At 43.9% G+C, this 12683-nt stretch overlaps 1 protein-coding gene across 1 annotated transcript in view; it reads left to right on the forward strand.

The window, feature by feature from the left end:
- Positions 1 to 12683, forward strand: part of LOC112262193 (AT-rich interactive domain-containing protein 1B) — a 338604-nt gene that overhangs the window by 1687 nt on the left and 324234 nt on the right.

The raw sequence follows: 12683 nt of genomic DNA on the forward strand, positions 1-12683 counted from the left end.
CGACTTCACATAAATATGATGTTTGTCGGTGAATAATGCACTTCTAAATATTAATCTAGCTGTAAAGTAATTGGAGAAGATAATACTGGCTGGTTTCAGATCTGCTCAAGGTGACTCTTGCGAGAAAAACAATAGCCTGTCAGTCACGTATTTGTGCGATACGGGCAATATTTCACAACAGAGATTTTACACAATTAATATAGGCTATTAGTCGTAAATAGGCTTGGGAACTCAATATAATTTTGCGCGTAAAGGCGCGTTAAACAGAATACAATTATAATTATTAATAGGTATTTGGTTAAAATCGTTGCAATGCATTTACCTTGACTGTGTGTTGATTATTTCCCACACATATTGTAATTGAAGAGCTTTATTTGTGTAAGATATTACGCATTTACATTATTTAATTAAAAACAATTATTTATGTTGGAGATTCGCCCTCTTGCGGACGTGGTTGCAGACACCTAGAAAAACGTTATTTGGAGGGACGCGCTGTATAGGGTCTCGACGAATTAAAACGTTACCCATTGATTAATATTGTTTTTAATTACAAATATGTCCAAATTACATATTCAAAATGTATATATTTGAATTAGCAATCGATGTTTGCGCATATAGTATAGTCGCTATGACTGTCGAAGGCGAGGCGTGTCTGTGTATCACGCTGTCCGCCTGGGTTATTTATTGGAAAGTAAGTAGGCTTTCTCTCCATTGCAAGGTTTGGAATTTGAATTGTGGAGGTGAAGTGGATGTAAAACTCCCCAGACGACTCCCTCTGAGTTGACATCAAATCTGTCATCTGATTGGCTCTCCGTCTCCCCACAAGGGTGCTGAGCGCTTCTCATGTAAAAAGTGTTGAACCCTCTGTTCAGGCGCTTGACCCGGAGCATGGTGGGGGACGGGGACGGACTATTCATAACGTTGCCTATAGAACGCCATCTTCGAGGCTATAGAATAATGAAGAGTTGTATATATACTTTATGCCTTTTGGTTGTGTTATCATGAATGGATACATTTTTATTGTCAAGGATGAACTCTGCTGAAAATGACCCAGATATTTGACCCCAGGGCAAAGTGGAGGTGTGGCCTAGGTGTGGTCTTTCACTCTCTTCCAAACAAAACACAAGGCTACTTTTCTGTAGTTCCCAGGAAGACCTGTGTGCATGGGGGATTTTGAGGACATTTTTTTTATTGTAGTGGGCCTAGTAATTCCATAGTAATAATAGCCCATATTTTATAGCTTAGACATGTCATTCAACAGATCATAAATGATTTGTCTGAAGTAGTTTTAGTACAGTCATAATTTAGGACGTTTGGAAGGCCCCCTTTGTAATATTAATTAAATGCTTTTCATGCCACAAATAGTTAATATATTATATACTGTATTTTGGATGCACAACAACCACAGTGCTAAGCATCTACAATACGTCATACACATCTATATCATTGTCATGCTTTTAGTCGTACATAACTGTACAGGAAAATAATTCAAAGTAATTTTTAAAATATTATGCCAGGTTTTAGAATAGCAATATTTATGTCAGGTTAGCATTTTTCGTCATGAATCTTGTTCTGGAGGCAGTTCTGCAGAGAAGTCACTAGCTGGCACAGCCACAAAGTCAAGCAATATGATTTTTAACCAACCCTAAACCCTAACCTTAACCACACTAATAACCCTAATGCCTAAACCTAAGCTCATTTTTGTTTTCATGAATTTTTACAATATAGACATTTTTTTCCTTGCAGCTGGCCTATCTAAGGGGAAATCTCTCAGTTCTGCCTCCAGGTCAACACTCGTGACATTATACGGCAACCTGCATATTTATGACAATTTTCCGTGCCATCTAAACATTATGAACAGCGGTGGTTATAATCATAGTTAGTCATTGGAGGGTAATGATTGTATGTGATGCATACCATAGCCGAGCAGGGCAGCCATTATGTTAATAAGCCTCTCCTTCAGCCTCAGAGAATAATAGCTTCCAAATTGTAATTGGTAAATAAATTGTAGCAATCATATTTGGCCCTAATATTTAAAGACATCAGTGGGCTAAAGATGCACATTATAAGCATACATTTACAAGCAGAATAAATCTCTAGAGGATATCAACTAAATTCATCTCTTATTATTAAAATAATGTACAATATGTTTTGCACGCAGTTGAACTTGGTATTTACTTTTAATTTATTTATTTTCATACAACAATGTATTTTATTTTGAACCCGGAGTAGAGATTGTGTTTTAGTTGCTTCATATGAACAGAAATCCTGTATACATGTGGATAAACAGGTTTGTAATCAACTGTGAGAGGTTCCTCAGTCAGTGCACCAACAGGGGTTGTGTGTCAGGACCTAATGTGGTCTAATGTGCATCCTCCGTTTGAGCCATGATCTGGCTTTAAGCACCTCAAAGTCTCTGTGTGTGTGTGTGTGTGTGTGTGTGTGTGTGTGTGTGTGTGTGTGTGTGTGTGTGTGTGTGTGTGATTAAACATGCTTCAATCACCTGTCGGCAGAATCTCCCTCTTTCAAGTTAATTTCCTCCCCACTGCCCCTCTACAGGAGCAAGCACTGTGAAAACACTTTCCTCATTTAAAACAGACTGGGAGGTGAAGACACACACACACACACACACACACACACACACACACACACACACACACACACACACACACACACACACACACACACACACACACACACACACACACACACACACACACACACACGGTAGAACTACAGGAAGGAGACCCCTAGTTGAAGCTACTCTTTCGTCCAAATTGCATTGTCCCGGATTTTCAATTACTCTGTCCTATTTGATTGAGGAAATGGACAGAGGAAGAGAGAGAGAGTCCCTGTGATCAGTTAGTGGTCTGTCTGCTTTTGCACACTGTTCCTTAGTTTCTCATCAAATAGGTCAAATCATAACAAATCAAATCAAATTTGATTGGTCATGTACACATGGTTAGCTGATGTTAATGCGAGTGTAGCGAAATGCTTGTGCTTCTAGTTCCGACAGTACAGTAATATCTAACAAGTCATCTAACAATCCCACAACAACTACCTAATACACACAAATCTAAAGTGATGGAGTAAGAATAAATACAAATGCATATACATGGATAAGCGATTAGATGGTATTAAATACAGTATATACATATGAGATGAGATATGTAAGATGCAGTATGTAAACATTAAAGTGGCATTATTAAAGTGACTAGTGATCCATTTATTAAAGTGGCCAATGATTTCAAGTCTGTATGTAGGCAGCAGCCTCTGTGTTAGTGATGGTTGTTTAACAATCTGATGGCCTTTGGATAGAAGCTGTTTTTCAGTCTCTCGGTCCCAGTTTTGATGCACCTGTACTGACCTCACCTTCTGGATGGTAGCGGGGTGAACAGGCAGTGGCTCAGGTGGTTGATGTCCTTGATGATCTTTTTGGCCTTCCAATTCTGCCAGTAAAGAAACACACAAAAATGTTAGTTTTTTGGAAAATGAAACTGTTGTTCTAATTTTGGTATTGACTGATTTGACACAGTGCCTATTATATTCTCTCAATCTAGTTATGCCTTTCAGTCTTTAAAACATGTGTTCACTTATTTACAGTATAAGGGTAATACACTGCAGTGTGTATGTATATGTGTGTGTGTGTGTGTGCGCGATTGCATGTCCTTGTATATCTGGCTTTATGTTCATATTCTTGCTTGACTGTCTGGGTTTGTATGCACATTATTTAATATGTCAGTGTGTGTGTGTGTGTGTGTGTGTGTGTGTGTGTGTGTGTGACAGCGCAGTGTAGAGCAGACAGAAGTAGCCTCGTCAGCACTAGTTCTCCAGCCTCAGCTCCTTCCCTTGCTCGTCCACGCTTTCTTCATGTTGCTTTGTTTTCATCTCAGGCTCTCCTAGCCTAGCGCTGATTAGGAACAACACAGTGAAATGTTCATTTGCTCTGTTGTTCCCGATAAGGGTCTGACAGACGGCCAGGGTTTTCATCTTGCTGGATGAAACACAATGCTCATGAGCGTAATTGGCAACTAGATTATCCTGGGACTGCCCATGATTTTCTTAAAATGCCAATTAATTCAGATTTGCCATAAAGCAATTGACCAGTCGGAGTGTTGACTGTACGTATAATTAGCTCGCTAATAAAATAATTGTTCTGGCCTGTGATGCATTGTTTTTGTTTGGATTTTGGCTATTTGGAGTTTAGGATGCTAGTTTATTCCCAATCCCAAACTGCATGGTAATGCTGCACTACATGATTGAGGTAGTTCAAACCCATAGCCTCTTTGTGTCCTAATGGATTTGTTATTTTGCCGTGAACATTTCTACATGACTGATGTACATAACAGACGTCTGGATGACATTGATAGACAGGACCAACTCTATATAGAGAACATGGTGAGATTCTGCTAACCCTTCTCTCTGAGCATGGCCTTTATCAGTGGTAGCCAGTGCACACTCTCAAGCTGTGGAGAGAACGAGAGTACATCACTAGGGCTGAGCTTCCTGCCATCCAGGACCACTACACCAGGCGGGGTCAGAGGAAGGCCCTAACGATTGTCAAACACTCCATCCACCCAAGTCATGGACTGTTCTCTCTGCTACCGCATGGCAAGTGGGACCGATGCACCAAGTCTGGAACCAACAGGACCCTGAACAGCTTCCACCACCAAGCCATACGACTGCTAAATAGTTAGTTAAATAGTTAACCAAATCGCTACCAGACTATCTGCATTGACCCTTTTTGCATGAACTCTTTTGACTCATAAAATCAAAATCTAATTTTATTAGTCACATGCGCCGAAAACCTTACGGTGAAATGCTTACTTACGAGCCCCTAACCAACAATGCAGTTTCAAATAAATGCAGATAAGAATAAGAGATAGAAGTAACAAGTAATTAAAGATCAGCAGAAAAATAACAATAGCGAGACTATATACAGGGGGGTACCGATACAGAGTCAATGTGCAGGGGCACTGGTTAGTTGAGGTAGTATGTACATGTAGGTAGAGTTATTAAAGTGACTATGCATAGATGACAACAGAGAGTAGCAGTGGTGTAAAGAGGGGGTGAGGGCACTGCAATTAGTCTGGGTAGCTATTTAACTAGATGTTCAGGAGTTTTATGGCTTGTGGGTAGAAGCTGTTTAGAAGCCTCTTGGACCTGGACTTGGCGCTCTTGTACCGCTTGCCGTGAGGTAGCAGAGATAACAGTCTATGACTAGGGTGGCTGGAGTCTTTGACAATTTTTAGGAGCTCCCTCTGACACTGCCTGGTATAGAGGTCCTGGATGGCAGGAAGCTTGGCCCCAGTGATGTACTGTGCCGTTTGCACTACCCTCTGTAGTGCCTTGCGGTCGGTGCCCGAGGAGTTGCCATACCAGGCAGTGATGCAACCAGTCATGATGCTCTCGATGGTGCAGCTGTAGAACCTTTTTAGGATCTGAGAACCCAAGCCAAATCTTTTCATTCTCCTGAGGGGGAATAGGTTTTGTCGTGCCCTCTTAACGACTGTCATGGTGGACCATGTTAGTTTGTTGGTGATGTGGATGCCAACAAACTTGAAGCTCTCAACCTGCTCCACTGCAGCCCTGTCAATGAGAATGGGGGCATGCTCGGTCCTCTTTTTCCTGTAGTCCACAATCATCTCCTTTGTCTTGGTCACGTTGAGAGAGAGGTTGGTGTCCTGGCACCACACGGCCAGGTCTCTGTCCTCCTCCCTATAGGCTGTCTCATCGTTGTCGGGGATCAGGCCTACCACTGTTGTGTCATCTGCAAATTTAATGATGGTGTTGGAGTCGTGCCTGGCCATGCAGTCATGAGTGAACAGGGAGTACAGTAGGGGACTGAGCACGCACCCCTGAGGTGCCCCTGTGTTGAGGATCAGCGTGGCGGATATGTTGTTACCTACCTTTTCTACCTGGGGGTGGCCCGTCAGAAAATCCAGGATTCAGTTGCAGAGGGAGGTATTTAGCCCCAAGGTCCTTAGCTTATTGATGAGCTTTGAGGGCACTATGGAGTTGAACGCTGAAATGTAGTCAATAAATAACACTCTCACATAGGTGTTCCTTTTGTCCAGGTGGGAAAGAGCAGTGTGGAGGGCAATAGAGATCGCATCATCTGTGGATATGTTGGGGCGGTGTGCAAATTGAGTAGGTCTAGGGTTTCTGGGATGATGATGTTGATGTGAGCCTTGACCAGCCTTTCAAAGCACTTCATGGCTACAGACGTGAGTGCTACGGGTCGGAAGTGATTTAGGCAGGTTACCTTAGTGTTCTTAGGCACAAGGACTATGGTGGTCTGCTTAAAACATGTTGGTATTACAGACTCAGATAGGGAGAGGTTGAAAATGTCAGTGAAGACACTTGCAAGTTGGTCAGCGCATGTTCGCTGTACACGTCCTGGTAATCTGTCTGGCCCTGCAGCCTTGTGTATGTTGACCTGTTTAAAGGTCTTACTCACATCGGCTGTGGAGAGCGTGATCACATAGTCTTCCGGAACAGCTGGTGCTCTCATGCATGTTTCAGTGTTATTGGCCTCAAAGCAAGCATATAAGTAGTTTAGCTCATCTGGTAGGCTTGTGTCACTGGGCTAGGTGGTCCAGAGTTCTTTTTCCTCTGGTTGCACATTTAACATGCTGATAGAAATTTGGTAAAACTGATTTAAGTTTCCCTGCATTAATGTCCCTGGCTACTAGGAGCGCCGCCTCTGGGTGAGCGTTTCCTTGTTTGCTTATGGCAGAATACAGCTCATTCAATGCTGTCTTAGTGCCAGTCTCTGACTGTGGTGGTATGTAAATCAGCTACAAAGAATACAGATTAAAACTCTCTCAGGGGGTAGTGTGGTTGTCAGCGATTGGGTGCAGCGATGTAGCGGAGTCAGGCGCAGGACACAGGTTTTGAGCAACACAACTGAGTTTACTCAAAAAGTCAAGCAAAATTCCAAATAGGAACATACATACACACTAGCACAATCAACAACCACGAAAGACACCAACAATCACGGACAGAACAGAAATGTATGCCAGAGGGTTAAATAAGGAACATAATATGGGAATTGAAACCAGGTGTGTGTGTAATACAGACAAAACAAAACGAAAGTGAAACATGGATCGGTGGTGACTAGAAAGCCGGTGACGTCGACCACCGAACACCACCCGAACAAGGAGAAGGGCCGACTTCGGCGGAAGTCATGACAGTGGTCTACAGCTCATCAGCTTATCATGCTCTGCTGCTACTGTTTACTATCTGTCACTTTACCTATACCTTTATGTACACATCTACCTCAATTACCTCGTACCCCTGCACGTTGGAATTCATTATGTGTTTATACCTTGTGACATTTTTCTATTATTTTACTATTTTTCTCTCTGTATTGTTGGGAAGGGCCCATAGGTAAGCGTTTCACTGTTAGTCTACACCTGTTGTTTAAGAAGCATGTGACAAATACATTTTTTTTTAAATATGTGGTTCCTGGGCTGGATCAGAAGCCTGCCATCACTGACTCGTCTGTCGGTCTGTCTTCTGTCTGTCTGTGTCTGTCTGTCTGTCTGTCTGTCTGTCTGTCTGTCTGTCTGTCTGTCTGTCTGTCTGTCTGTCTGTCTGTCTGTCTGTCTGTCTGTCTGTCTGTCTGTCTGTCTGTCTGTCTGTCTGTCTGTCTGTCTGTCTGTCTGTCTGTCTGTCTGTCTGTCTGTCTGTCTGTCTGTCTGTCTGAGGCACCAGGAAGCTCCGTTCAGAGCACCCAGCCTAGCTTCTCTCTCTGGTTATTTCTCTCAGCAGGGGTGTGAAGATGGCCACGCAGAGTGTCTTTTCTGGGGAGAGAGAGAGTGAGGCAATCTGAGAAATATGGAAACATTGCAGCGGGCGGCAGCAGAATTTGAACTCAGTCACACAAGGCTACTGTCATGGGGTTGACTTCCGAGAAGGAGAGAGGGAGAAAGAGGGGAAATATTCAAGTATTTAGAGCCCTCCATCTGAAACTTGACCCAGCCTCTCCAAGAAGGTAAATGAAAGGGATGGAAACACAGTATGTGTTTAGGAGCAGAGTGGTTGGTCAGATGATTTCTGCCTGCCCGTGGTTTTCCCTCCCTCTCTGGTACCCTGGAGCTATCGTATTCCCCTCAAACAGTGGTGTGCCGTTCGTGTGGGGGGCTAGGCAGGCTGGTGGAGCGGGAGGGCTGGGAGCCATGCTGGAGGGGAGGGCTGGGAGCCATGCTGGAGGGGAGGGCTGGGCAGGGAGCCAGGCTGGAGGGGAGGGCTGGGCAGGGAGCCAGGCTGGAGGGGAGGGCTGGGCAGGGAGCCATGCTGGAGGGGAGGGCTGGGCAGGGAGCCAGGCTGGAGGGGAGGGCTGGGCAGGGAGCCATGCTGGAGGGGAGGGCTGGGCAGGGAGCCAGGCTGGCAGGCAGCCCTTTGGTGGCCTCTTTCACCTCCCACAATCCCTCTGACCTTCACACATGCAAATTAGCCATGTGCAGACAGTGAATGGGAGGAGAGCTTACCCCCCTTCTCTTAGAGGAAAAGGGATCTCTATTTCTCAATTCAATTTCATTTTTAATTTAAGGGGCTTTATTGTCATGGGAAACATATGTCTACATTGCCAAAGCAAGTGAAGTAGATAATAAACAAAAGAGAAATAAACAATAAAAAATGTACAGTAAACATTACACTCACAAAAGTTCCTAAAGAATAAAGACATTTCAAATGTCATATTATGTCTATATACAGTGTTGTAATGATGTGCAAATAGATAATGTACAAAAGGGAAAATAAATAAACATAAATATAGGTTGCATTTACAATGGTGTTTGTTCTTCACTGGTTGCCCTTTTCTTGTGGCAACAGGTCACAAACTTGCTGCTGTGATGGAACACTGTGGTATTTCACCCAGTAGATATGGGAGTTTAACAACATTTGGTTTGTTTTCGAATTCTTTGTGGACCTGTGTAATGAGAGGGAAATATGTCTCTCTAATATGGTCATACATTTGGCAGGAGGTTAGGAAGTGCAGCTCAGTTCCCACCTTATTTTGTGGGCAGTGTGCACAGAGTATGTACATAGTCCTTCATTTTGGTTCAGTCACAGTGATCAGGAATTCAGAACTCTCTGTTTAGGGCCAAATAGCAAATAGCAAATAGCATTCTCTCTTTCTATCCATCTGCCCCTCTCTCTTCCCACTCTCTCACTTCCTCTTCCCTTCTCTCTCTCTTCCTCTTCCCTCTTTCTTCCTCTTCCCTCTCTTTCTTCCTCTTCCCTCTCTCTCTCTTCCACCCCCTCCCTCTTCCTCTGCATCAGTATGGGAGGGAGGGGGTTCTAGAAGAGGAGAACAGTGAGAAGTGTTGGTATGCTACAGATCCTATCCAATATTTATACACAGATGATATCTATATCATTCTGACATCATCCACTTCCCCTTTGCCCACTTAGAGAATGCTAGATGATAGGCTGGCACTGACTTAATGTGTGCGTGCCTGCGTGTGTATGCATGTGTGTGTGTGTGTGTGTGTGTGTGTGTGTGTGTGTACAGGTGCCAATGATGGGCAGAATTCTCTGCCTGACTGCTGTAGACTCTGCTGAACAGTTAGCGGCTGATCCAGTTTCTTCATTTGTCTCATTGAGACATGCCAGTGTGGCAGTTTGTTAATATGTGGCTAGATGTGTTTGACGAACAATATGCAGCTGGTTCTCTATTGTTTTAATTTTAATACATTTTAATTAACACTTATTTTCTTTCTGAAAAAATTATAAACCGGTTAGTAATGTTGTTTCTCTCACTTTAAAACTTTATCGACAACACAGTGATATAAATTCATAAATCTAGACACTTCACATTCTCTTTTATCACATTCTCTTTTCTCTCTCTCTCTCTCTCTCTCTCTCTCTCTCTCTCTCTCTCTCTCTCTCTCTCTCTCTCTCTCCTCTGTAGTTACTAGCAGCAGTAGGGGAAGATCAAGCAGACATACTCTATACTCTGGTTGATTCACCCCAGCCCAACCATCTGATTACAATAGACAGAATGGCAACTGTTGATCTGGCAAATTGACCGTGTGAGAAGGTGTGAGGATGGTAGAGGTGATTTAGAGCCTCTGGTCAGATGTGGGACTGTGGTGACCACCTCTGTCTGAACAGGCTGTCATTTACACCAATTAAAGCAATTAGAGCAATTATGTCATCTCGATCCCCACCACACCCCAGGCCACAAAAACACTGGCTGATTGGACAAAATATGGATATTGTGTCTGTGTAAGCGTACTTGCAAACCAACTCAATAAGCCTGTGGAAAGTATTTCTGTGCTGAAATAATTTGGGAAGGTTGGTTTGGAAATACACTATATATACAAAAGTATGTGGAAACCCCTTCAAATGAATGGATTCGGCTATTTCAGCCACACTTGTTGCTGACAGGTGTATAAAACCAAGCACACCGCTGTGCAATCTCCATAGACAAACATTGACAGGAGAATGGTCTTACTGAAGAACTCAGTGACTTTCAACTTGGCACCGTCATAGGATGCCACCTGTCCAACAAGTCAGTTCGTCATATTTCTGCCCTGTTAGATCTGCCCTGGTCAACTGTAAGAGCTGTTATTGTGAAGTGGAAACGTCTAGGAGCAACGACTGCTCAGATTGGGACCACCGAGTGCTGAAGCACGTAGCGCGTAAAAATGAAAGCAACGTCAGCATGTGGCTGGGAAATTGGTTTTCCAGCCACACACAGTCCTAAGATCACCATGTGTAATGCCAAGTGTCGGGTGGAGTGGTGTAAAGCTCGCTGCCATTGGACACTGGAGCAGTGGAAACGCGTTCTCTGGAGTGATGAATCACGCTTCACCATCTGGCATCGCGTTTTGGAGGATGCCAGGAGAACGCTAACCTGCCCGAATGCATAGTGCCAGCTGTAAAGTTTGGTGGAGGATGAATAATGTTCTGGGGCTGTTTTTCATGGTTCAGGCTAGGCCCCTTAGTTCCAGTGAAGGGAAATCTTAATGCTACAGCATACAAATCAAATCTTATTTGTCACATGCACCGAATACAACAGGTATTACCTTGAAACGCTTACTTACAAGCCCTTAACCAACAAGGCAGTTTTAAGAAAATAGAGTTAAGAAGTTACAATGACATTCTAGATTCTGTGCTTCCAACTTTGTGGCAACCGTTTGGGAAAAGCCCTTTCCTGGCACAAAGCGAGGTCCATACAGAAATGGTTTGTCGAGATCTGTGTGGAATAACTTCACTGGCCTGCACAGAGCCCTGACCGAAACCCCTTTGGGATGATTTGGAATGCCAACTGCAGGCCTAATCACCCAACATCAATGTCCGACCTCACTAGTGCTCTTGTGGTTTAAATCAAATCAAATCAAATGTATTTATATAGCCCTTCGTACATCAGCTGAAATCTCAAAGTGCTGTACAGATTGAATGGAATCATGTCCCCGCAGCAATGTTCCAACATCTAGTGGAAAGCCAGAAGCGTGGAGGCAGTTATAGCAGCAAAGAGGGGACCAACTCCATTTTAATGCCCATGATTTTGGAATGAGACAAGCATCAATATATTCATTTACAAACCAGTTTGTACCTACACTAGTTACACTTCAAGTATATTGTTTGAGCAATAGCATATAGAACTCATTTAAAATGGAATGCAAAAGGAGAGTTTGTTATTGGTTTGGCATCTTTTCACTAAAAGCTACTAGTGCTGTGAGCAGGAGACAGAGGCTTGCTGTCACATCACCTCCCTACCAATACCATGTTGTGTCTTCTTGATGAACATCCATTGGTATTGTTGGACAAACATGTAAAGGTTACTATAATGTCAGCTGTATGTCAGAAGGGATGCTGTTTGCCCTGTTGTAGATCACATTAGCATAATCCATAGTTTGGCTAACAAAGTGTTCCTTTGCCCAGTGTGAAGGCTGAGACATGAGACATGCTCTGGGTTAGAATGGATCTGGGTGGTGGGTGTGATGAGGACACCCAGAGATATTTATCAGCCAAATGTACAGTATATTACACTGTATATAGAGTTTATGGCTTACAATGTCTCTGTGTGTGTGTATTTGTTTGTGTGCTGGAAACCACAGACATGCTGAGTACTGTCTGGAACATTCAGTGACATTGACATAATTGCAGACGTAGCTTTAGTGGTTTCTAAAATGTTATCTCTCTCTCTCTCTCTCTCTCTCTCTCTCTCTCTCTCTCTCTCTCTCTCTCACCCCCCTCTCTCTCTCTCTCCCCCTCCCCCCCTCTCTCTCTCTCTCTCTCTCTCTCTCTCTCTCTCTCTCTCTCTCTTCTCTCTCTCCCCTCCTCTCTCTCTCCCCCTCTCTCCCTCTCTCCCCCCTCCCCTCCCCCCCCCCCCTCTCTCTCTCTGTCTCACTCTCTCTCCCTCCCCTCTCTCTCTCTCTCTCTCCCTCTCCCCCTCTCTCTCTCCCTCTCTCTCTCTCGCTCCCCCTCTCCCTCTCTCTCTCTCACTCTCCTCCCCCTCTCTCTCTCTCTCTCGCTCTCTCTCCCCCCCTCTCTCTCTCTCTCTCGCCCTCCCTCTCTCCCCTCCTCTCTCTCTCTCCCTCCCCCCTCTCTCTCTCTGTCATTATCACACACTGTCGTTCTAGTTCTCTCTCCTCTCTCTTTTCTTTCTCTGCCCACCTCGCTCTTATTCCTCTACTATCTCTCTTTATTGCTCTGTGTCTCTCTCT

This window comes from Oncorhynchus tshawytscha, linkage group LG11, assembly GCF_018296145.1.
Source record: "Oncorhynchus tshawytscha isolate Ot180627B linkage group LG11, Otsh_v2.0, whole genome shotgun sequence".
Classification (NCBI taxonomy): domain Eukaryota; kingdom Metazoa; phylum Chordata; class Actinopteri; order Salmoniformes; family Salmonidae; genus Oncorhynchus; species Oncorhynchus tshawytscha.